Source organism: Heterodontus francisci, chromosome 38 (assembly GCF_036365525.1).
Source record: "Heterodontus francisci isolate sHetFra1 chromosome 38, sHetFra1.hap1, whole genome shotgun sequence".
Taxonomy (NCBI): domain Eukaryota; kingdom Metazoa; phylum Chordata; class Chondrichthyes; order Heterodontiformes; family Heterodontidae; genus Heterodontus; species Heterodontus francisci.
The window spans coordinates 12,423,883-12,451,172 of NC_090408.1; the positions used below are offsets into that span (position 1 = coordinate 12,423,883).

The 27,290-nt window shown below is 45.4% G+C and overlaps 1 long non-coding RNA gene across 1 annotated transcript in view; it reads right to left on the reverse strand.

Annotated features, from left to right (window-relative positions):
* Positions 1–3,932: 3,932 nt before the first annotated feature.
* The window catches only part of LOC137352305 (uncharacterized), a 31,578-nt gene continuing 8,220 nt past the window's right edge, over positions 3,933–27,290 (reverse strand). Inside the window, exons 2-3 of the long non-coding RNA XR_010969672.1 lie at positions 20,082–20,289; positions 3,933–4,736 (exon numbers count right to left, since the gene is read on the reverse strand). This is a non-coding gene — a long non-coding RNA (uncharacterized lncRNA). The remainder of the gene's footprint in view (positions 4,737–20,081; positions 20,290–27,290) is intronic.

Here is a 27,290-nt window from a genome sequence, read left to right on the forward strand (position 1 = left end):
CTTTTCTAAAGCTCAGTTATTAGGGGTGCTTTGGTGGATCCTCGCCACACGGTCGCAGGTTGATTCCGAAAGCAACAACAATTTGCATTTATAGAACACCTTTAACAGAATAAAACATCCCAAGAGTGTTTTCTGACAAAATTTGACACGGAGCCACAGAAAGAGATATTAGGACAGTTGACCAAAAGCTTGGTCAAAGAGGTAGGTTTAAAGGTATGCCTTAAAGGAGAGCGAGATAGTGAAATGGAGAGGTTTAGAGAGGGAATTCTAGAGCGTAGAGCCAAGAAACAGCTGAAGGCACAACCGCCAATGGTGGAACAATTAAAATTGGGGATGTGCAAGAGGACAGAATTGGAGGAGCACGGAGGTCTTGGAGAATTATAAGCCCCAATTTCCAACCCCTCCTTCCCCACTAATGAGACCCAGCAGTCACTGGGCATGGGCTGGCAGTGCCTATTAAAAAATTGGGCACTCCTGGCAGATGAGTTGCCATCCATTAATGATGGATCACGGGCTGGGAGTATGCCATTTCTTAAGAAAGCCCTCCATGCTTGCAACAGGAGTGGGATCAATAAAATGATTACACCATACGTTGCACTGAAACACAGGAGAAGATTCCAACTGCGCTGAGGATTTTGTTTCAATGCAGGTTAGAATCTGTCCTGCAGCCCATCGTTCGAAGTCTAACAGATTGGACTCGGCATCTCAGAATCAGAAAATAATAATGTTCAGTGTTACACACACATCAATAACACATTAATAACACATAACAAAACACAGTTTACTTGTGGTTTATGTTGGAGTAATTTATTTGCTGTGTGCTATCGATTTCAGTGAAAATGACTGGGAGAGAGAGAAACAGTTGTAAAATACATGAAATAAGCAAAGGGCACGATCACAGGAGTCCATGCTTTTAGAGTAGGAGAAGAGGGGAGTAAATTGGCAATAAAAAGATCATATTAAACTCACATTTAAAATAATTCCTGTATAACAGCACATGTATTATACAACCCAAAATCGAGAAACAAGCAAGACTTGCTTTTATAAGTGCCCTGAATAACCTCAGGACATCCCAAATTGCTTTACAGCCAATGAAGAACTTTTCAAATCTTGCCACTGAGAAAAGAGAAAATTACAGTAAAATAGCAAGAGACGTAAAAACAGATTGTAAAAGCTTCTATAGGTATGTCAAAAGAAAAAGATTAATGAAAGTAAATGTGGATCCCTTAGAGGCAGAGACAGGAGAAATTTAAGGGAATAAGGAAATGGCAGATAGATTAAACAAATATTTTGTATCTGTCTTCATGGTCGTAGACACAAAAAACATTCTGGAAATAGTGGGAAACCAAAGCTCTAGTGAGAATGAAGAACTTAAAGAAATTAGCAAATATATAGTACTCGAGAAATTAATAGGATTATAATCAGACCAACACCCTGGACCTGATGACCTACATTCTAGCGTTTTAAAAGTGGTAACTACAGTGGAACATAGGAATATAGGAATGTGGGATGTAGCAGCAGGAATAGGCCATTCAGCCCTTCGATCCTGCTCCACAATTCGATAAAGTCATGGATGATCTGGTTGTGGTTTCAACTCCACTTTCCTGTCTGCCACCATAACCCTTGACTCCCATGTCTATCAAAAATCTATCTAACTCAATGATAGTGGATGCATTTCTTTTGCTCTTGTAGAATTCCCTGATTCTAGAACAGTCCACATGGAATGGAAGCTAGCAAATGTAACTCTGCTGTTCAAGAAAGGAGAGAGGGAGAAAACAGGGAACTACAGGCCATTTAGCCCGACATCAGTAGCAGGGAAAATGCTAGAATCTATTATGTGAACTTAGAAAATCAGAGAATGATTTGGCAGAGTCAACACGATTTTATGTAACAGGTATCAGGCTAGATTTTCAACATGGAGGTGGGAAACAGGAGTTGGGATTGTTTTCGGGTTAGGACCCTGCCTTCGGTGGGAAACTGATTAAAGTCCCGATTTTCACACGGGTGAGCCCTTAATTGGTTTGGAGACGTGTTCCCTGTCCAATTAGAGCCAGTGGGGGCAGGAGCGGAGGTGGATCAGATGAATTGTGGGACTGGTTTAGACTCGCCATGGCAACCATCACTGACGCTGCTGGTTGTCCTGAGGGAGAAATGCACTGATTGTGCCAAAGCCTTCCGGAGTACCAGAGGGAAGTGAGATGAATAAGGAGAGCTGGAGGTCTGGCACCCAGGGTAGGGCTGCCCTCGCTTCATTGATGCCAACCTTGATCTAATGTTGGAGGCCGTGAGGGAGAGGAGGGAGGTGCTCTTCCCAGATGGTGGCAGGAGGAGGCCACCAGCTGAACCTACAGAGGCCTGGGTGCAGATTACTGCCACCATTAGTAGCAGAAGCAAGGTGAGAAGAACCTGGATTCAGTGCCATAAAAGGTTCAATGATTTCATACATTCTGGCAAGGTGAGTGTAATCCCCAACCCTCTGGACAGGTTTCAGGGCTTGCACCCTCCAGCAGACACACCAGCTGAGGAGCCTCAGGGCACATGCTGCTCCTGAACATGGGAGGAGTGTGTGCCCAGGGCATTTACTGACCCTTCAGAATGTCTCAGAGCCATAGTGCTATTGAGGACCTGTCATTACTGAGATATGCAGCTCCTAACAGATACGGGAAGATGACATTGGACACAGAGGACAACAGTGCCTTGTCCCACTCTCTTTTGTCCTTGCAGGAGAAACAGGCACACAATGTCCAGGGGAGGGCCCAGGATGAAGGAGGGGTGCCGTTCCTTTACCGCATCCCCCAATGGAGCAGACAGTGATGAAGATAGCCAAGATAGTGGAAGAGGAGGCAGTCAGGCCTGCCAGGAGCTCATGGTGCACCTGGTGATTACAGAGGCCAAAATGGTCATTAAGGGGTGCAGTGCACTCCACCCCTCTGATAGTGTGTCGCACACTGAGTAACATTGGGCAGCCTCAGCAATGCAGTGGTTTCCCCTCTCCGAGGCCAGCTCTCATCATTGCTTTTGTGTCTCCCACAGGTGCAAATGTCCAACCCATGACCAGAGTAGCAAGATGGAGATGAAGAAGTACCATCACACCTTACAAGCTCACCGTCTACCAGCACAGATACTCTCACCTTGGTGGGTCCTCGAACGTGTGTAGATAGGGTGGCACAGGATGATGATCAGGGCACTATTGTGCAGGAGGAGGTAAAAGAGGCAGAAGGAGTTGTGGTCAGTTCCACTCAGAGGAGGGAGGACAGACACAGCCCTGCTCAGTGGGCACAGATGCAGGGTTTCAGGAGTCACTGGAAAGGAGGCTCTACCTTGAACAGCAGTAAGGGATGTGCTTCTGCATGTCAGGGTTCCCTAAGGCAGTGTGGGGTCATAGGGGCAGAGGCTGGAGGAGTCCATCCAGCTCATGTGCACCACAATGGCTCAGGACTATGAGAGCATGAGCTCCTCCACAGACAGAGTTGCTAACCTCTTGGTGAACCATATACAGCATCACTTGGAGTGCATGCAGGAACTGCGCACAGACATCCAAGGGATCCGAGATCTGGGAGGCGTGGACCAGTCAGTGGCGCTGGTGGCTCAAAGATGTTTGGAGAGAATGCCAGCTGCACCCCAGCTGGTGTCTTCCTCCAGGCATCCAGAGCACCTGGCAAGGGCGGAAGATGTCACCTAGGAGTATGAGAGTGCCACCCCTCATGGGTCATCCTCATCATCCTAGGCCTCCTTGACTTCTCTGACTGAGGGACCATCTGTGCAGCAGAGCCAAGTGATGGAGGCTACCTCTGCAATGATGCAGGTGCAGCATCTCAGCTGCAAGCCGAGACGAGTGAGCAGGCAGCCCCACCTCATCTGATACCACAAGTGGAGCACTGTATAGGAGTGGCTGAGCATGGAGGCCACTGCGTCATGCAAAGCACTGGGGTGTGTTCTAACAGTCTCTGTCTACTGTTTTCCTCTCTTTGCACTGTATAAATGATGACACTTTGACTCTTTTTATTGCTGCTATGACAGGAAAAGTAGTATGAGGCGGTGAAATAGATGACAGGATTTTCCACGGTGAGAGCAAAGCCTCTGTATAGATGAGCCTTCCTTCATCTGCAGTAAGAAATTTAATGTTCCAGGCTGCATCTTCCATGCACGTGTTAGCACAAGTATCTCAGACTGCTTTCCATGCCATGCTCCTCACCCAGGGTCAGAGGGGCTCAGCTGAAATGTTGCTGAACCAGATGATCCCTCACGAGTCCTTCGCTGCCCAAGCTGTGCCCAGTCACTTCATTGTGCAGCCAGGGCATCTCTCTGTTCCGCATCATCTCCCACCGCCTCCACTACTTCCTCCTTTCTCACCTCCTGCTCCTCCTCCTCCCCTAATGAGCTGTCTCCTTCCGGGGCCTCACTATCCTCAAGGCCCACATCTCTCTGGAGGGCCATGTTATTGAGAACGCAGTAGACCACCACAATGAGCAAGACCTTTGCAGGAGGGTATTGGAGGGTTCCACCTGTCTGATCCAGGCACTGGAATCACATCTTCAGAAGCTCGATGGCCTGCTCAATTGATGTCCTACTCAGCAGGTGGCATCAGTTGGATCGCTTCTGTGCCTGTGTCTGGAGCTTTCTGAGAGGATCAGTAGCCATATCTTCAAGGGATATCCCTTGTCCCCAAGGATCCATCCATGCACTTTGGCATAAAAACAGAAAGTGTTGGAAATACTCAGCAGGTCAGGCAACATCTGTGGAGAGAGAAGCAAAGTTAACGTTCCAGGTCAGTGAACTTTCATCAGAACTGGCAAAGGTTAGAAAAGAATTAGGTTTTAAGCAAGTGGGGGGGGGGTGGTGTGGTTGGTGGGGAAGATAACAAAAGGGAAGGTGTGTGATAGGGAAGGGGGCAAGAGAGATTAAATAAGAAAGCTGTCATGGGACAAAGGCAAAGAACGTGTTAATGTTTGTGATGAAAGATAAAGCGCTAGTCCAGAGAGAGTGTTAATGGCAGAATAATGAGCAGCTCTGGCCACATGAAAAACAGGCACATGGTTAAAAAATAAAATAAAATAATACAAAAAAGGCCAGTCATGCTCTGAAATTGTTGAACTCAATGTTGAGTTCACAAGGCTGTAGATTTGCTAATCCAAATACAGTATACTAAATTGAAGGAAGTACAAGTAAATCACTGTTTCACCTGGAAGGAGTGTTTGGGGCCTTGGATGGTGAGGAGAGAGGAGGTAAAAGGGCAGGTATTACACCTCCTGCGATTGCAGGGGAAGGTGCTGGGGGAAGGGGTGAAGTGTCAGGGTGATGGAGGAGTGGACCAGGGTGTCATGGAGGGAACGATCCCTTCAGAATGCTGACAGGGGAGGGGAAGGGAAGATGTGTTTGGTCATGGCATCACGCTGGAGGTGGCAAAAATGGCGGCGGCCCATCCTCTGGATGTGGAGGTTGGTGGGGTGGAAAGTGAGGACAAGGGGAACCCTGTCGTGGTTCTGGGAGGGAGAGGAAGGGGTGAGGGCAGAAGTGTGGGAAATAGGTCAGACAGCAATTTGGCAGTTGGAGTGAAGATCTGAGGCAGCGTGGACTGGCAGAGGATGAAGGAATCACGGCAGCTGCCGGGAAAGCGAGTGCACATATAGAGGGAGCTCTTGTTCTGATCGCAGAGCTGTTGAACGTTTTATTTTTAATTTTTATTTAGAGATACAGCACTGAAACAGGCCCTTCGGCCCACCGAGTCTGTGCCGACCAACAACCACCCATTTATACTAACCCTGCAACAATCCCATATTCCCTACCACCTACCTATACTAGGGGCAATTTATAATGGCCAATTTACCTATCAACCTGCAAGTCTTTCGGAGCACCCGGCAAAAACCCACGCGGTCACAGGGAGAACTTGCAAACTCCGCACAGGCAGTACCCAGAATCGAACCCAGGTCACTGGAGCTGTGAGGCTGCGAGGCTAACCACTGCGCCACTGTGCCGCCCAAAAAAAAAAACACTCCATTGAGGGAGTGGAAGCCCTGCCTGTTGATGGGTCTGATTGGGCAGTCGCTGGGTTCCTTGATAGGTATATGGGTGCGACGGATGATACCGTGCACCTGGGGGAATCCAGTGATAGCAGCAAAACCCACTGTCCTCTGTCCCTGCAAGGCCGCATCTGTCGTGAAATGAATGTACTGTCCAGCTCTGGCAAAGAGGGCAGCAGTGACTTGCAAGATGCAGTGGCATGCTCCCATTCGCAAGATGTCACTCAGGTCCACAGCTGCTCCTTGGAAGAAGCCAGAAGCAAAGAAGTTCAAGGCCACAGTGATTTTGACGGCTACTGGCAGAGCCTGGGGACCATTGCTGTGAGGTGCGAGGGCTTTGGTGATGAGGGTACAGATGGCTGCGACCATCTGCCTGGAGAGTCTCAGTCTCCTGCAGCACTGTTTCTCCATCGGTTTTGGACAGACTAGATGCAGGAAGGATGTTCCCAATGGCAGGGGAGTCCAGGACCAGGGGTCACCGTCTAAGGATAAGGGGTAAGCCATTTAGGACTGAGATGAGGAGGGATTTCTTCACCCGGAGAGTGGTGAACCTGTGGAATTCTCTACCACGGAAAGCAGTTGAGGCCAAATCATTAAATATATACAAGAAAGAGTCAGATATAGTTCTTAGGGCTAAAGGGATCAAGGGATATGGGGAGAAAGTGGGAACAGGGTACTGAGTTTGGATGATCAGCCATAATCATACTGAATGGTGGTGCAGGCTCGGAGGGCCGAATGGCCTACTCCTGCTCCTATTTTGCTAAGTTCCTATGTTTCTATGTCATCCCCAGGTAGCTTCATTTGCAGCGGTGGACTCTGTCTTGAGGGGAAAGTTTCCGTTTCGTTCCTGCGTCACTTTCCTCTCTTGTGCCCTCCTGATGCTTAGGGTTCTGCCCATTCTTTGGGGGGTATTGCCCTTCATCGTCACTGCGCCCAAAATCTGACAGTCGTGCGCCCATTGCCAGCTGCAGCCTTCCTTTCGGACATGTGGCTGCACTACTGTAATTGGTAGCCTTTGCCTCCTGCTCTTCAGCTCCTGTGATGCCAGGGGGATGACGACCCTGCTCAATGCCCGAATGCCCACTCTCCTTGCATTTGTGCAGTGCCAAGGGCACCTCCTTTGCAAATGCTGAGTCCTCCTCTGCCCTGCTGACCCTCTTATGGTGCCAGTATAATTCCCTGGGGCAGCTATGACTGGCTCCCATTCTGTACCCTCCTCCCTTCAGCTGGTCAGCAATGGACAGCACATGTAACACCCATATCCACTTCAAAATTCCAAACTCCACCTCTAACAAGCTCTTGATGAGCTGCTTTAGTGCTTTAATTGGCCTCAATCCAGAGGCAGACGCAATCGCTGTCCCACCCTTGCCTCTGCCCTGGTGACCGTTGTCAGGAACAGTGTCTCGAAAATGGCACGCCAGCTGGCACCGGTATTTTCGGGATTCTGCCTCCATTCTCAACCTTTGGGGGATGGTAGGGTGGGGGAGGGGGAGGGCGCGGGCGTGGTGGTGGCACCCAAAAATTCAACCCTTCGTGTTTCACATATGTATGAGACTTTTTTGAGGGTGTAGCTAGCAGGGAGAACCAGTGGATTTTCAAACTGCAGTTGATAAGCTGCCACACATGAGGTTATTACACAAAATTAGGGCTTATAGGATTGAAAGGTAGCAAATGTAACCCTGCCTTTCAGGAAAGGAGGGAGCTCTACCTGCTCTGACCACACTGTGTTTTTCAATGATATCGTCGCTACCTGTCCCCAAAGAATCGAGGTTGGTCTGCGTAGCGCCATTGGAAGCAGGGCTATGTGAATGAATTTTTCCACCAATAAATTCTTAAGGGGCTTGACACGGTAAATACTGGGAAGTTGTTTCCTCTGGCTGGAGAGTCTTGAACTAAGGATCGTGGCCATTTAGGACTAAGATGAGGAGAAATTCCTTCATGCAAAGAGTTGTCAGTCTTTGCAATATTTTAACCAGAGCCATTTGGATGCACAATCTTTGAGTATATTCAAGACAGAGATTAATAGATTTTTGGATACTAAGGGAACCAAGGGATATGGGGATAGTGCGGCTGGTAGAGTTGAGGTAAAAGATCAGCCATGAACATATTGAATGGCAGAACAGACTTGAAGGGCTGAATGGCCTACTCCTGCTCCTGATTCTTATGTTCTTACACAGGAAATGCAACATTCAGTTTGCACACCGCAAGGTCCCACAAACATCAATATGATAATGACGCAATAATCCATTTTAGAGATGTTAGTTGAGGGATAAATATTTACCAAGACACCAGGGAAAACTCCCCTGCTCTTCCTCATATAGTTTTATGTGGTCCTTTACGTCCACTTGAGAAGGAAAACAGGGCTTTGGTTTAACGCCCCATCTGAAAGTTGGCACCTCTAAGGGCGTAGCATTCCCTCACTAGTACCACAAGTGTATCAGCCTAGATCTTTGTGCTTGTCTCTGGAGTGGGCCGTGAACCCACAACCTTCTGACTCAGCGACAAGATGCTACCAACTGAGCCACAGCTGGCACCTAGGACTGATGTCAGGAAGGCCTTGATACAAAGGGTGATGACACTTCGGATAGATTCTGGAGAGGGGGGTAGGGGTAAAAACCTGGCTATCACTTAACAGTGGGATACTGTGGTGAGATACCATGGAGAAAAATGCCATGTAATCCAAAAAGAGGAGCCTTTCTACTGTACTTATGGAACAATGAGTTTTATTCAGTTAGCAGGTCAGCCAAACAAAGCAGAGAAGTGCCAGGATTGATTCCAGGCCTGTACTGAGCTAGCTCAGTCAGCACAGCAACAGTAATTGCACAATTATCCTCCATCTCCTTAAGTTGGAGAAGCGAGAATTGGCCAGTGATCTCACTCCTGGCCATTCGCCAGTTTCTCCTGCTGAAAGTGCATGTAGATAGAGGATGGAAAGCAGGAGTTCCATTGTGAGATCTTCCACAGCTGAATAGCCTGCTGTTGCTCACTGTCGGTATATGAACAATGATCACTTAGAGATTTGGCGAAAACCCCTTTTGGGCCCAGGTCCCAAAAAAGAGTCAATGCATTAAGGAAAGGGGCAGAAGGGAGAAAATTGTCAATGAAAAATATCAAATCCAACCCACATTTAACATAAAATTTCAGTATCATTCTCACATCTATAGCTTCTCCATTGATTTCTGTGAGCAGTCCTTACTTGGGGATAAGTGGGACTTGCAATCTAGGAGAAAGTTAAATGGTGGAAATGCTGTCAGGTAAATTTGCGAGGCTTTGCCCCAATAGTACTGCCTGACCCCAGTCAGCAGGTATCAGAATATAGCCCTGGACTGCCGCCATTTTCTGTTCACTGATTTGAACGGATGGCAAACTGTGGGCAGCAGGCCCAGGATCTTCCGATAGAAATAATAACAGAAAGTGCTGGAAAATACTCAGCAGGTCAGACAGCATCTGTGGAGAGAGAAAGAGTTAACAGCTGGAATTTTACGCCCTGAGCGAGAGTGGGCTGGGAGACGGGCAGGGGCGTAAAACAGGGTGAGATGGCAGGGAATGCCATGCCCATCACCTACCAGCCCCTGCTGATATTTTACCAACTGCGAGGGGGTGGTGGACACCCTGTCCGCCATTGGTTCAATTGATGCACTTAAGTGGCTAGTTAATGGCCACTTAAAGGTCTTTTCCCACCACTACAATATTTTACCAGTGGTGATGGGCACTTTGTCACTTAGGGAGGCTGTCCAGTAAAATCTGGTGGCCTCCCTGTGGCCACGGTGCGAGGTCCCTGCTGATCAGTTACCCTGTGCCCCACAGAGGGCACCCCAGCGGCAAGTGCTACCCCTGGTAGAAGTGCCCCCCCACCCTTGTGATCAACTGCCCCTCCCCTCATCGGGGCCTGCCTGATTAGCCCAAACAAGCCCTGACCTTACTTATCCGAATTCTGGGCCTCCTGGATTGCCGCTGCTCCAGGAACTGTTGCAGTCCCAGCAGTGTCCACCGCTCTCGGTGGCACTGCTGGGTCTGAAGAGCTGCTGGTCTGCTGATTGATTGGCAGCTCTTGGACATGGGACATCCTGCCTTAGTGGGGTTGATGCCACAAGTGTAGGCAGTTGCCTGAGGACCATTAAATACGATCGCGGCTTCCAGGGCCGATGGTGACGGGTTCAGCCATGACTTTCCAGCTGGCTGGCGGGCGGGGCCACTGCCTCTATGTTAAATCCTGGTGAATGTTTCAGGTTGATGACATTTCATCTTCTGATGGACCCTGGTTACATTCTAGGCCTTGCCAGCGACACTGAGCCTGACCCTTCTAACTGAGCTTTAAAGAGCAGGGATATAAAGGGACAATTCCTGTGAGAACCTCTGAGGTAGAATTATGTCAACATAAACATTGTTGGTGGTGGCAGACATCTTTTCTCGGTGATGGTAGACTGTGAGTCTGAGTTCATCTGTAAAAAGGCTGAAAAATGCAGAAACATTACTGAGAAAGGCATAGCAACCAAAAAGAAATTAGCCTTGGATGAAAAACAATTTAGCAGCACTGCATTTGAACCCCGAGACACCATTCCAGTGATACTTGGATAAATGCCAGAACCGAACTGACCAGAAGTGGGTAATATTGATATGTTTGTTTTTACCCAGTTTGACTGCTTTGCCTTTGCCAGCAAGGTTGCTCAAGGGAAAGAAATGAGGCTCTATGTATGTTTGACACTGGCTAGTATCCCACTACATTATTCATGTTACCATGGCAATCAGTGACGTAAGCAATAGTTACAGTAGTAACATTTGCAATTGTTTTCCAGAGCATTACTTCAAATCAAATGGTGTCAGTAGGGCAAGAAGGCACAGAATGAAATGGTGGAAAGGCTAATTTAGAACTGAGTCCATAAAGAGTGATCTAAACATGCAATGGAAACCAGACAGATTTCACACAAAGCATAGAGGAAATCTGGAAGTCTCTACTCCAGTAAGCTGTTGAGACTGGGGGTCAATTGAGAAATTAACGACTGAGATTGATAGAAATTTATTAGACAGGGGTATTAAGGGTTTCAAGGCAGGTAGACAGAGTTGAGGTACAGATCAGCCATGATTAGGGCCTGACCAAATTCATGAAAATGCATCACGGACCATGAAATCTTGGGTCCTCCGTGAAATTGGCCATTTTGAGAACTTTGCACATTTTATTCATTGAGAAAAAGCTCACCTCACTGATTGCTGGGTATGATGTAAACATCATGCACTTCAGTGATTGACACAAGGCTCGACTCACTGATTAGTAGATGAGGGAGGGCTTCCGGTGCAGTTTTGAGAGAAGCAGTCTCAAGTATTAGCGGACAAGTGAGAATGCCAGAATGAGTAAATCAAAATTGGCCACAACCATTAATGCAGCTCATTGAGTGAAACAATTTGGAAGCCAAATTCTGCGTGCTAATGGTGGAATGCAGTTTTGTACAAGCTGCAATGTTTTGTTGGATCACACATGGCAGGTCATGGTTCAGCACCACTTACAGTCTGAAAGCCATCGCAGGAGAAAGAGAACATCCGACACCACAGTCCTGGAAAACGAACACGCAACAAAAAAGCAACAATTTCACTTCCTCTTAAGAAAGTTGACAAAGAGCTCAAAAAATCGTCAGTTGATTACAATCAACTGCAAGCATCAACATAGCATTGGAAAAACTTGATCACCAAAAGTTGCAATGCAATGCTCAAAATGGTGGTTGCTTGCCAAGTGCAAATAAACATGGACAGGATTACCTACCGAAGGTTTTTCTACATATTGTGAGGAGATGAAGTCACAGATTAACGCATGTGATGAGCAAGACAACTATGTGCTGCGTATTATGTTTTTATGTCTAGTAAGGCCGAAGATGTACAGTCAAGAATGCCAACAAAAGTGCTCGCAAACTACATCCACTTAGAAGATATTAATTACACTGCAGTTTCCCAAGCGATAATCAAAACCATTGCAAACTATGGTGCAGATTTCAACAAAGTGTTTGCTTTCATTCGTGACAATGCAACTTACATGACAAAATCTTTCAATCTGTGCTCCAAGGTGTCCTGCCTAATGCTGTCCATAATGCATGCAATGCACATATAATTTCTCTTGTCGATGAGGTGTGGAAGAGCGAGTTTGGTAAAATCGACAAACTGGCCAGCTATGTTAAAAAGATTTTCAAACACTGCCCTAGCCACAAGCTTCGATATAGGCAATACATTGCAAATGTGGCTGAAATGGCTGAAATTGGGGAACAAAACATCACCCTTCCTCCAGAGTTAATAATTTACATGTTAGAATTCTTGGTTTCAGGCAGCACAGTATCATGCCGCTCACCTGAAATACTACTCAGAAATGTCTCAGAAGAACTCATACTAACACTGAAAATACAGGTTTTAACAGACATTGTAACCCTTCTAAATTACGCTCAGGTTAATGAGGAGGGTCAGTTTGTTGCCAAGAATGCTAGACGACTGATGGATTTAATCACTTGGTTTGAATCTTGACACATCACAATCCACAAAGCTTACAATAAAGTAATGGCTGAAGCACAGTTATGATCAACTATGATCTAATTGAATGGAGGAGCAGGCTCGACGGGCTGAATGGCCTACTCCTGCTCCTGTGTTCCTATGTTCAAACGAACAACATTATAATGACACTGAGTAAATGCCTGTGATCAACAGGTACTTTCTTGCATGGCAAAGAAGCTCAAACAATATTACGGGGAAGAGTCAAGAAGTGAAGAAAAAGTAACTCAGAGCTTTTAACAACCTTCTCCTGAAAGCTGTGTGTATCATTGACCCTGCACAAATTCACCTGTTGATGGTGGATTTAAACTTGTTTGATGCGATTCCTGGCTTTGACAAGAACTGTAGGCTGGAGATTTCTGCTTATAAAAGCATTGCAAAAGAAACAGATTTTACTTTGCCTGTGCTGCAGTTTTGGAACACTGGAATGTAAAATTCTCCACCTTGCCAGGCAAAGCACTATCTGACAATTCCAACAAATTCTGTGTGTGTAGAGAGAGCTGTGTCTAAACATGGAGAAGTGTTCACAGTGAAAAGACAGGGAATTGTTATAGACAGGTGGGAAATGGCATAGCTGGTTTCCACGAGTCACCTCCCAACTGACCACAGGTAGCATTTTGTTTAAATTAGTGTTTCAGCCCTGTGTTTTGTTGGTCAAATAAACAGACAGTGACAGGTTTTCTCATGAGTTTAAACAGAAGATTAAATATGTGTTAAAGAATTGTCATGAAAACCACACCTGCCAAAGTGAGACATGTTGGATTCGTCATATGGAACATTAATTTTGGACTGGAAAAAAAGGCTTGGTTTAAAAGACCACTGAAACATGACTGCACATTTCACATTCTAAAAGACAGTTGTATAAAAAAGACAATGGTAATTGCTCACTAATTCAATTAACAAAGATTGGTCTGGGCAACAGTGATCCACAACTTGTCTGTAGGAAACAGCACTACACCCCCCCACCGAGAGCTTTGAAATCTACAAACTGCAGGAGCGGTTGTTCCAAATAAAGGGTTAGTCACATGACTAACCTGCTGGCCAACTTGGAGTTTTGAATTGTACTCACAGAACAGTTGGAAAAGAGATTGTAATTTGAAGACAGCAGAGAAGGAAGGTCTCTCATGACATTCCAGGGATCCACGGAAACCACTCAAACCTCAAGAGAGAAGACTCCTGCAGCTAACCAAAGTTTGAAAGTGTGCACTGGGCCCCAATGAGAACTGTAAGACAACTGCAATCAAAGAGTTTACATCAAACCCAAAAGCCAGTAACTGAACTCCAGCTAATACTTTAAACCTTTCCCCTTATTTCTCCTCCTCTGTCTCCATTTGCATGTCTCTGCTACAGTTGGTTGCCAACTCGTCTCAGCAGGATTGAAATGTCTTAGCTAGAATTGATCTCCCTCTCTCTATCAGCCTTGTGCATTTTGGTCTTCAACAAGATAGAGGACACAGTCACATGACAAATCCCTTCTCCTACACTAAAAAACACATCCATGTCTGCAAGAAATAAAAATCATTAACCCATCTGCATTGAAATGAGACAGCTCATCACATATGGATGCGAGCTTTCCACAAAATGAGCTGAAACAAAGACCCTCACCGAATCTACGTCTCCAGCTACACTTACCATAACAGAGTGTGAACAGCCTTCATCTTATCAAAATGGACTACCACTAGAAGCTATTGTTTCACCCCTCAAGAACCGAAAGCCTAAAGTCACATGGGAGAAACTAACACTTCATAACTTTACTTTTAAAGGTAACCTTTTTGGAGAACGAAGAAGTCATTCAAGTCATCAAAACATCAAGATCATCAGTCTGGGATCCCCAGCCACAGAGAGAACATTGAATGCCATCTTTAATTCCAGCACAAGGCTGATAGAGAGAGGGAGATCAATTCTAGCTAAGACATTTCAATCCTGCTGAGACGAGTTGGCAACCAACTGTAGCAGAGATATAAAAGAGTGCCTTTAGAACAACTCCACCTGTGAAAATTGAACTGAAAGATACCAGCACTATCTTTGAACTGAAGTGTTGACTTCCAGGAGACTTCAGCAACCCAGCAAGGGCAAGACAACCAGCTAACAGGCCTGCAACTTGAAAACTTATCTTCAAAGAGGATCCCACAGGTTTTTCCTGAAAACAACAGACTTTTACATCTTGAACTCTTAATGCCTCTGACTGTTTACCTTCTATCTGTCTTTTCTTGGGAGTGCATGAGAGAGTGAATTCGTGCGTGTGTGGTGGTGTGAATATTTCGGGTGATTATTCTGTTGCGACCAGGTGAGGCAGTGGTCTAGGGGCCCCCTCTCAGCCTTTGCCTGCTTTGGCCATAACAGGGTTTAATTTTTAAAACATTGTATTTTAAGCTTCCCTTCAGTGAATCCTTGTTCACCACTCTCTAATTGTAATGGCAAAGAAATCAACCAGACAGGTTTCCTTAGATTTAAACAAGAAAGGTATAAGTTTATTAACCTTAAAATTCTAATTCAGTTAAAACTGCTAGAAATATGCAACACAGCCATGCGAACATGCATATGTGATAAACACACATGCAAATGGAGACAGAGGAGGAGAAATAAGGGGAAAGGTTTAAAGTATTAGCTGGAGTTCAGTTACTGGCTTTTGGGTTTGTTGTAAACTCTTTGATTGCAGTTGTCTTACAGTTCTCATTGGGGCCCAGTGCACACTTTCAAACTTTGGTTAGCTGCAGGAGTCTTCTCGCTTGAGGTTTGAGTGGTCAGCTGAGGCTTGGACTCTCCTGCTACAAAGTAAGATAACCAGAAAAGCCCATGAGGTTTTATTCCCTGTTGCCAGATGAGAGTTCATCCAATTATGAACTGACAAAAAAATGCTATCCTCGGGGCATATGAGTTAGCTCTGGAAGCCTATTGCCAAAGGTTTAGAACCCTCAATAAGCAAACTAATCAAACTTACCTGGAGTTTGAGAGAAATAAGCAGCTGGCTTCTGACCAGTTGTTGAGGGCTCTTAAAGTGCAGCTCAGCAATGAAAATCTCAGACAGGTAATTTTGCGAAAGAAATTTAAAAACTCCCTCCCACTCTCCCTAAAGACACATGTAGAGGAACAGAAGGTTCATAGAGCCCGGCAAGCTGCAGTTCTGGCGGATGAGTTTGTTCTCATTTATAAGTCGGTTTCCCAGGGGAAAACTTTTCCTCGTCACCCCCACAAATCCGAAAAGGACAAAGGGTGGGAAGGTAATAGAAGCCCAAGCAGTCCTGGGAAAGAAAGAAAAGCAGGGGACAGAGGGGGCCATCCTCCGACCAAAAAGGAAGGTGCTGTAAGTAAGAGTGAGACCCGGAGACCTGTGTGCTTCCGTTGTAATAAACCAGGGCATCAAAGAGCTGATGGCTGGAAACTAAAGGGATAGCCTAAAGGGTTAATCAGGCACATCCACTCACTAAAGGAGAAGGGACCCTGATAGAAAGCACAGCAGAACAAGCTGTGGCTTTAACTGCAGTAAGAGTCAGACCCAGGAAGCCTACAGCTACAAGCGCAGGAAAATTTAGTAGGATTCCTGAAGGTTATCAGCGTTTTGTGTCTGCAGGGAGAGTAATCCCATAACCTTCGAGTGGGGCAAGCAAGCCCATAGTTATTCTCAGGGACACAGGGGCCACTAGATATCTTTTACTGGGAAAAGGCCTGACCTTTCCCCCCGAGAGTGCAATGAACACCAGAATGGTGGCAAATGGTATTGGAGGGCAATGTACACCTGTACCTTTACATAGGGTGCACTTGGAGTGTGACTTGGTTCGGGACTGGTGACCGTAGGGATTGTCCCTAGTTTGCTTGTGGACAGGGTTGACCTGCTCCTAGGTAATGATCTGGCGGGGACGAAGGTGGTAGCTTCCCCAGTAGTGAAAGAAAGACCGCAGGAGGTCAGAGAAACAGGACAGTGGCAGGAGATGGTCCGCTGTAATTTCTCTGCATGTGCAGTGAATCAGTCTATGATCAAACCAGCTCCCCCAGAGGAGACTGAATTGGCACTACAGGCAGATAACCATGAGGTCTGTCTGTCTGAGACTTTCTTTGGAATGTTAGAAGACCCAGGGAATGAATTAAATTAATCTTCCCTAGTTGAGGCTTAGTGAGCTGACCCAGTATTGAGAGATTTAGCACAGGCTGCCCAGTCTGAGATTGAAGCAGAAGGAGTCCTTGACTGCTACTATCTAAAGAATGAGCTATTGATGAAGAAGTGGAGTTCTCCTCGTAGACCTGAGGGCAAGGATTGGACAGTGGTACACCAGTTAACGGTGCCGCAGAGGTACCGGGGAGGAATATTAAGAATGGCCTTTGAGATTACAGTGGCTGTACACATTGATATATGAAAAACTAAAGCTTGCATAAGACAGCAATTTGACTGGCCAAACTCCACAAAGATGTGGTGGAGTACTGTAGGAGGTGCCACATGTGCCAGGTTGAGGGGAAACTCCCATCCTACAGTGAAACCTGCACCCCTAAGTCCTGCATCGGTGTTTGGAGCACGCTCCAGCAGAGGGTTGATGAATTGTAAGGGACCCCTGACGAGAAAAAGAGGGGTCAGTTGGCATAAGGCTGGCAAAAGGTTAGAAAGGAAAGGGGAGAAAGGGACCAAGAGGGCAGGTTAAAGGGAGTCCGGGAGGAATCCCAGATGAAAACCGCTACTGTCCAGTCAGCCAAACCCAAAATGTTTGAAAAGTTAGATCCCACATCCTCCTATGTAAATGCAGACACCAGAAGCACCCCACCAGAGTTGCTCACAACATTTACATGAACCTGCAGAGACAAAGAAAGTCCTCAAGAGGGCAGAGAAACCGTGAGGATGATGCCTCACCTAGTTGAAGTGCCGCAGGATCTAGACAAATACCTACAAACAGGAGTGTCCCAGAGGGCAAAGGGAAGATTAGAAAAAAATTATCTCCCCACAGTCAGGAGAAAAGGGAACAAACCATCCTCTAATTTGAACAGCCCTTGTGTGACTCATCAAAGCACGGAAAGAGAGTTCAGAGGGGGTCCACCCACTGCTGACGCCCATGAGCAGAACTCCAACCAAGGCTAATTAAATCTAACCCTCCCCCTGCAGTCCTCAACAGGAACAAAGACACCCTAGACAGTCATGGAAATGTGCAAACTGATAAACTTCCCCAAAAAGCACATGTTTATTTGGATGCCAAAAAGGGAGGTTTAAAGCAGTACTGCTACCAAGAAAAGACAAGTGGTAAAAGTTTTTAGGATTTCTGAATGAATGAGAAGGAATGAAAGAGATGCATGTGTGTTTTCCTGTACCTACTCTACTCTCTAGTCCCTTTTCATAAAATGCTGTTTCTTAAAAATCACATTTCATTCCACTGTGTGTGAAGACCCCCACCTGCCAAAAATGAGGCATATTAATTTCATCCCATGAACATTAATTTTAAACTGTTACTGGAGTGGAGAGATGACTTGTTTAAAGAGATCAGCAGTGGCTGACAAAAAATTTGCATTCTAAGAGACAGCTGCCTCGGAAAAGACAATGGGAACTGCTCACTGATTCAATTAAAAGAGATTGGTCTGAGCAATGGTGATCCACATCTTGTCGGTGTAAGAGACTGCACTACACCCCCCACCGAGAGCTTTGGAATCCAAAACGCAGGAGTTCGTTAAAAAAATGAGTCACATGACTAACCTGCTGGCCCAGGTCTGGTTTTGAACTGCTCACAGAACAGCTAGGGTCAGACTGTAGATTGCAACTGAACTTGGAAGAAGAGAGTCTCTCTCTCTATCTCTCCCTCTTTCACTAATCTCTGGATCCACTGAAGTCACTTCAACCTCAAGAGGGAAAAGGCTCCTACATCGAAACAAATTTTAAAGCGTGCACTGGGCCCCAAAGAAATGGCAAGACTTACCGGCAACCAAAGACTCTACATCGAACTCAAAGGATCGTAAACAGAAACCCAGCTATTGCCTCAAACTTTTTCCCTTTATTCTTTCTATTATTTCTGTCTATATCTGCATGTGTGTTTATCGTGTATGCATACTCACGTGGCTGCGAATTCGTAGTTGTTAACCGAATTAGAGTTTACGATTAATAAATGTCCACCTTTCTTGTTTAAATCTAAGAAAACCTGTCTGATTGATTTCTTTGCCTTGCAATTGGAAAGCAGTGAACAAGGTTTCACTGAAGAAGAACTAAAAACACGGTGTTTTCCAAATTAAGCCCTGTTACGGTTAAACCAGGCAAAGACTGAGAGGGAACCCCTAGACCCCTTTCTCACCTGGTCATAACAGTATACAATAAATGCCATTTGAAATCAGAAACCTCCCTTGTCTTCTTCTGGTTTTAAATAGATCTTTTTCATGATTTGTTGGGACACCGTGTAATTTACAATTTAAATACGTGAAATTGTGAAATTCACAATTCTTAAAATGCTGTGACCATTAAATTATAAATGTTGACCATGAATTTGGTAGGGTCCTAGCCATGATCTAATTGAATGACTGAACAGGTTCGAGGAACTGAATCATAGAATCATAGAATGGTTCCAGCACAGAAGGAGGCCATTCAGCCAGTGGTGTCCATGCCAGCTCTCTGCAACAGCAACTCAGCTAGCCCCACATCCCGGCCCTTCCCCTGTAGCCCAGATAGTTTTTCTGTTCAGATGCTTATCCAATTCCCTTTACAAAGCCATGATTGAATCTGCCTCCTCCACACTCTCAGGCAGTGTATTTCTCCGTCCGAACGACTTGCTGCGCAAAAATGTTTTTTTGCATGTTGCCGTTGGTTCTTTTGCCGTTCAACTTAAATCGGTGTCCTTTGGTTCTTGACCCTTTTGCCAATGGGAACAGTTTCTCCCTATCTAATGTCCAGACCCCTTGTCAAATCTCCTCTCTACCTTCTCTTCTCTAAGGAGAGCAACCCCAGAGCTTCTCCAATCTATCCACGTAACTGAAGTCCCTTATTCCTGGACCCATTCTCATAAATCTTTTCTGCATCCTCTCGAAAGTCTTCACATCCATCCTAAAGTGTGGTGCCCAGAATTGGACACAATACTCCAGTTGATGCTGAGCCAGTGTTTTAGAAAGCTTTATCCTAACATCCTTGTTTTTGTACTCTATGCCTTTACTGATAATGTCGGGATTCCGTAAACCTCACTTTCTCAACCTGCCCTGCCACCTTCAATGATTTGTGCACATATAACCCGCAGCTCTGTCTGTTCCTACACCCCCTTTAGAATTTGATCAACTCCTGTTCCTATGGGCCTATAGGGAATTGCAAATACAAACACTGAAGGGATTCTATGATGGGAGGATTGTGCTTTCATTTGGGTGGTGGGGTTTTGGGAACATAAAGCAGTTTATTTCCCAACCATCTTGGGATATTTTTATTCATTCCTGAGATGTGAGCGTCTCTGGCAATTCTAGCATTTACTGCACCCCCTCCCCACCAACTCCCCCATAAAGCTAGTGCTATTAGGGGGGAATTCCATAGTAACAATGAAGGAACGGCGATACAGTTCCAAGACAGGACAATGTGTGACTTGAAGGGGAACTTACAGGTGGTGGTGTTCCACAGCGCTTGCTGCCCTTGTTCTTCTAGGTGGTAGAGATCACATGTTTGGAAGGTGTTGTGGTTTGACCTTAAGAGAGGACCACCTTAAGAGCTGTAAGTGGAGGTTGCCGGAGGATGTGATGTCACGTCACACATGACCAGGGATATGTGGGTGTAACCGACGTACCAGCTCTTGGATGAAATAAAGAATTCCTAGCAGGAAGAATTTAGTCAAAATAAATATAGAATCTATAATATATTAACAATTCTATGTCAGCATGAGCTACATGTCATCTTGTCATACTGCAATTACACCCTCCTGCCAGTGGAAGCGCTGCAGTTTTTTCTCTTATTCGTTCATGGGATATTGTCCATCCCTAATTGTCCTTGAGAAGGTGGTGGTGAGCTGCCTTCTTGATCCTTGGATTGTAGGTACACCAACAGCGCTGTTAGGAAGGGAGTTCCAGGATTTTGACCCAGTGACAGTGAAGGAACAGTGATATAGTTCCAAGTCTGGATGGTGTGAGGCTTGGAAGGGAACTTGCAGATGGTGGTGTTCCTATCCATCTGCTGCCCTTGTCCCACTAGGTGGTAGAGGTTGTGGGTTTGGAAGGTGCGTCAAAGGAGCCTTGGTGAGTTGCTGTGTGCTACTACTGGGTGCTACAACTGCCAGGAAGGTGTAGTTATAACATGACAGGATTGCATATAGTTACATTTATAAATATAGACATTGGAATTTAAACTGTAAATATAGACATTATATAACTTTAAACTAGAACTAAATAATTCTGCACATCTGGATCAAATTATCCTCTACCCAGTAACTCATCACCATCTTGGTCTTGGCTCCCTGGAGTGGATTGTCGTTTTGTGTGATAATGAATAATGGGTGATAGCGAACCAGCAGCCCATTGAAGTAAATAAAAATTCGGGAGAGTTGTAAAATGGGATTACGATTCATTTTACATTACCCATTTTACACCATAGCACAATTTCATGATCTAGCCCCTACCCTGTGTGAAACACTGTAGGAGACTAATTAGTCCAAAGTGAGAAATCTAAATGTTCTAAAGAGAATTGGAATGAAAATTGCGATGGATTGAGTTCTGACCAAGTGTCAACTCTTGTAACACTTTTGTTCTTTTCAGACACTGGTGAACCTGCAATTCATTTCCAGTGTCTTCTATGTTTGTTTACTTTCAACTTTATTCCTCACATATATTAACCTTTTGTTCAAAGTTGCAGAATCTAAAATACCCTTTGTTTTGTTCTTCGGGAGAAGCACTCTATGGAGATTCAACCACCCAGAGAACATATCCAGAAATCTTATGTGCACTGCCAGTGATTCTCTATCCAATGGGATAAAGCTCAATGCCAGTAACACACTTGAAAAAGTATATCCTTTAAAGTCACAGTGCTCTAACCAGCGTGTTTTTATATTATCCTTATATTTCTGCTGAGTTCCTGTAATATAAGTTAACTAAACACGATGATATCATTTGCAAAAGAGAAGAGAAACACAGGTCTTGTTAGCTGATTATACAATCTAATTCACATTAGATTGATTGACTGGGTGTCAACATAACAGTCCTGAATGACTGATTAAGTTGTCAGTCCTAAGCAAACAAAGATCATTAGAAAGCTTCACTGTTTCCCTCCAGTGCCTGGTAATTAATTTTTAATTGTTCCTATTAAAAAATAGACTCCGTCTTTACACATCAATTTGCTTTGAATATGCATCACTACCAACTGAAATCAGTGTAAGTTTTAATCGCCAAAAGTAGAAGTTTAAAATAGAACAGCAGACAACAGGCCAGAATTATTCATGAGTTTAAACCAACAACAACTTGCATTTATATAGGGCTTTTACTATCGTAAAACATCCCAAGGTGCTTCACAGGAGCATTATCAAACAAAAATTGACACTAAGCCAAAGGAGAAGCCATTAGGACAGATGACCAAAAAGGTAGGTTTTAAGGAATGTCTTAAAGGAGGAGAGAAAGGCGGAGAGGTGGAGAGGTTTAGGGAGGGAATTCCACAGCTTAGGGCCGAGGCAGCTGAAGGCACGACCTTAAATGGTGGAGTGACGAAAATCAGAGAAGCGCAGAGGCCAGAATTGGAGGAGCGCAGAGATCTCGGAGGAGGTTACAGAGATAGGGACGGGGGGGGGGGGAAAGGCCATGGAGAAATTTGGATATGAGGATGATAATTTTAAAATCGAGGTGTTGCTGGACCAGAAGCCAATGTAGGTCAGCCAGCACAGGTGTGATGGGCGAACGGGACTTGGTACTAGTTAGGATACGAGCAGCAGAGTTTTGGATAAGCTCACTCTATAACGAGATGGTGCACAATTCCAGCACAAAATCATTCAACAAGTACACATTCCTCAGGATCTGAGTTGTTTGGATGAAAGTCTGCTTCCTGGGAAACAACGCTTTCGACACATATGACACCCACCTGAGACCAGGGTGCTGATCGAGCAGGCTTATTCGGGCGGTTAAACAATACTCCTGCTGAGGGAACTCAGGCAATCTGTCCTCATGTACCTTGGCCAAATTCTTATAATATGGTGTAGCTTGCACAACCTGGTGATCGACAGAGACCAGGTGAGATGGGTGAGGATCAACAAAAAGAAACAAAGCAACAAGAGGAATAAGATGGTGCAGAGAGGGAAGAGACCACCCCCCTCCCCCCACCCCCCACACTGGAACAAAGTGGGGCAGCGGCATCAATGCCTGCTTCTGTCTAGCAAGGAAAGGCTTCAACACTCAAAGGACTGTTCTGCCAACCACGTGCTTCATAAGGAATATGTATTTTCTTAATTTTAAGTGTTGCACAGATTTTCCTTTCATAAATTGGTGATTTTGCACTCAATTTTCTTTTCATTAAAGTGACCAGTATGCTGCATATACTGGAAGTGACGTGCTGTTACTGAACTGTTCAGTGTGGGTTATATTTCAATTATGTTTTCACCTTCTGTAAGGAAAACATTTATAGATTTACAGCTGTCAACACTGAGCTTTCTGTCATGGTAATCTGGGCACAGAGGTCAATGTGCTTGCTTGATTGAAATTTTTGAAGAAGTAACAAGGGAGATAGATGAGGGTAGTGGAGTTGATGTGGTCTACATGGATTTTAGCAAGGCTTTTTGTGGTATATATTAATGATTTTGACATAAATGTAGGGGGCACGATCAAGAATTTTGCAGACAACACGAAGATTGGCCGTGTGCTGGATAGCGAGCAGGATAGCTGCAGGCTGCAAGAAGATATTGATGGTCTGGTCAGGTGGGCAGAAAAGTGGCAAATGGAATTCAACTTGGAGAAGTGTGAGGTTATGCATTTGGGGAGGTCAAACAAGGAAAAGGAATACACAATTCGTGGGAAAATACTGAGAAGTGTAGAGAAAGTGAGGGACCTTGGAGTGAATGTCCACAGATCCCTGAAGGTAGCAGGACAGGTTGATAAGGTGGTTAAGAAGGCGTATGGAATCCTTTCCTTTATTCAGGTGCAGCAAGCAGTTTGGAAGGCAAATGGTATGTTGGCCTTCATTGCAAGAAGATTTGAGTACAGGAGCAGGGATGTCTGACTGCAATTATCCAGGACCTTGGTGAGACCACATCTGGAGTACTGTGTGCAGTTTTGGTCTCCTTATCTGAGGAAGGATGTTCTTGCCTTGGAGGGAGTGCAAAGAAGATTTACTAGGCTGATTACTGGGATGGCAGGATTGACATATGAGGAGAGATTGGGTCGACTAGGCCGATATTCACTAGAGTTTAGAAGAATGAGAGGGGATCTCATAGAAACCTATAAAATTCTAACAGGACTAGACAGGCTAGATGCAGGGAGGATGTTCCCAATGGCTGGGGAGTCCAGAACCTGGGGTCACAGTCTCAGGATACGGGCTTTGCCATTTAGAACCGCGATGAGGAGAAATTTCTTCACTCAGAGGGTGGTGAACCTGTGGAATTCTCTACCGCAGAAGGCAATGGAGGCCAAGTCATTAAATATATTCAAGAAGGCGACAGATATATTTCTTAATGCCAAAGGGATCAAGGGATATGGGGAGAAAGTGGGAACAGGGTACTGAATTAGACGATCAGCCATGATCTTTTTTGAATGGCGGAACAGGCCTGAAAGGCCGAATGGCTTACTCTTGCTCCTATTTTCTATGTTTCTTTATGTTTTTTTAGCTGAGGTATAGAATATAAGAGCAGGGAGGTTATGCTGGAACTGTATAACTCATTGGTTAGGCCACAACTTGAATATTGTGTGCAGTTCTGGTCACCTCATTACAGAAAGGATGTAATTGCACTAGAGAGGTTACAGAGGAGATTTACGAGGATGGTGCCAAGACTGGAAAAATGCAGCTATGAGGAAAGAGTGGATAGGCTGGGGTTGTACTCCTTGGAACAGAGAAGGCTGAGGGGAGATCTGATTGAAATGTACAAAATTTTGAAGGGCCAGGATAGAGTAGAGGCAAAGGGTCTATTCACATTAGCACAGAGGTCAGTGACTAGGAACATAGATTTAAAGTGATTGGTAGAAAAATTAGAGGGGAGATGAGGAAACATTTTTTCACCCAGAGTGTGGTGGGGCTCTGGAACTCACTGCCTGAAAGCGTGGTTGAGGCAGAGATCCTCAACTCATTCAAAAGCAGTCCAGATATGGACCTTAAGTGCTTTAATCTGCAGGGCTATGGACCAAATGCTGGAAGGTGGGATTAGAATAGGTGGATTGTTTTTCAGCCACACAGACACGACAGGCCAAGTGGCCTCTTTCTGTGCCTGAAACTTTCTATGATTCTATGTTTCCTGACTAGCACAAGTCTGCCACCGTTCTGCAGATACCTGATGTTGCTATTAAGGAGCTGCACCCTGGAATCTAATTTGAAAGATGTGATTGAGAGGCCTTCTTCCTGTGCCTTTTTGTTCGCTCCTTTCATCCACATTCTCTTTCATATTTTCACTCTCATTTTTCCTATCCAACCAAACCTATCTTTCCTAATGGCCATCTACTTTTTAAGATCACTTTCAGAATTCTTCCTTGTCATGACTTTTTTTCCTCCTGACCTTCCCTTTCTCTGCCCCATCCCCACCCATAATCCCTCCCTTCTCCCGCCCCTTCCCTCCCCCCTGCCCAATTAACACTGGAGATTGTATCAAGCTACGATTTGATTCCAAAGGCTGATTTTTCAACCGATCAAAAGCCCTAAGGGCTCAGATTAACTTGGTCATATCCTTAATGTGATCAGTCATCCAGCAACATGTCCAGCAGCCACCAAAGCATGGAGAGTTTCTTCCATTGGGCAGCTGGTAAATAACCCTATCTGTGACATTGTAAGGGTTAAATGGTCCATAGTATACCAATTGGATATATACTTAAAAAGGAAAAAATTGCAGGGGAGTGGGACTAGTTGGATAGCTCTTTCAAAGAGCAGGCACAGGCACGATGGATTGAATGGCCTCCTTCTGTGCTGTATGATTCTAGGGCAGGGCATCGCAATGTGGAATGCCTGAAGCAGGGGGCACACCAGGAAGTCTTGAAGGGGACGAGGCCTGGCCGGTTTTATCCACGGTGCATAAATGGCATCAGGGCCAATGAGATGGGAATTGCAGAAGTAACTGGAAGATGCTGGAGACCCAAGGGAATGGTCCCTGGGATAAGGTAAATGGCTTGAGGGAACACCCAAGGATGCCACGGGAAATTACCTTGGCCTCTTCTGGCTACTCCGTGGGCTCCCACTATGGTGGAGCTGTTGGTATTGGATCTCTGTGGGTCTCCCAAATCCACGAGTTCCACATAAATAAGCTCTTGCCTGCCTGTATGGCCAGCCTTCCAGTTCCTGTTCTGAGGAGTGATGGAGGGAGGAGGGTGGGGAGATGGTGGGTGGTGGGTCTGGCAGGGGGATAGAAATGTGTTGGGACTCCGGCTACCTTGATGTTTTATTGCACCCAAAAATGGCTATGCAGGGTGCTGAGAATCTGATGAAAATGATTCAGGTATGCAGCATTTTCCGTGCTTTCTGTTAGCTATATGGGGGTGGGAAGTCGGGCACCTCATGTCCTGGGAATTAAACTCCTGGCATTAATAATGTCCCCTCCCCATCATCAATATCCTTGGGGTCACCATTAACCATAAACTCAACTGGATCAGCAACATAGATAGTGTAACTACTAAGGCTGGGCGTTCTGCAGCAACTGGCTCACCTCCTGACTCCCCAAAGCCTCTCCGCCACCTATAAAGCACAAGTCAGGAGCATGATGGAATACTTTCCACTTGCCTGGATAGGAGCAACTGAAACAACACTTAAGAAGCTTGAAACCATTTAAGACAAAGCAGTTCTCTTAATCAGCACCTTAAACATTCATTCCCTCCACCACCAGTGCACAGTGGCAGCAGTGTGTACCATGTACAAGATGCACTGCAGCAACTCACCAAGGCTCCTTCGACAGCACCTTCCAAACCCACAACCTCTACCTCCTAGAAGACAAGGGCAGTGGACGAATGGGAACACCAGTATCTGCAAGTTCCCCTCCAAGTCACACATCATCCTGACTTGGATCTGTATGACCATTCTTTCACTGTCACTGGGTTACCTAACAGCACTGTGGGTGTACCTACACCAGATGGATTGCAGCAATTCAAGAAGGCAGCTCACCACCACCGTCTCAAGGGTAATTAGGGATGGGCAACAAATGCTGGCCTTGTCAGAGATGCTCACATCCCATAAAAAAAAAATTTTAAAGGCAGCTAACTATAAAATGAATCAGCACTGTCTCACAAAGCAAGAATAAGTCTACTAGATAAAAAAAATAGATTCACCATGAATTTGCAAAGTGACAGATTTATTTCTCCGAGGAGAGTGCGGAGTTAATATTTCTTGATTTTGTTCCTTTAGCTAGCGGCCTGTTTGGGGTTAGCTGTGGGTATAACCTCACAATCTGGCCCAAGCAGCTGCACTGGTCTTATTACCTCTCAGCTACACAGGGTGCTTGACATCCCTTTATTCTTATTACAGGACAGCAGGAGGATTGACCTTCAAGCAGTGCCTGGAAGGGATCATCGCAGCACAGTGCTGGGGCAGCTTTACTGCAAGCATCTGTTGTCATAATCCATGAGACCACCTGCTTCCGCACATGCCAATTAGTTGGCATTGTGATTCTAGACTCCTTAGAATTGACACAGCCAGTTATTTGCTGCTTTGTCATCTGT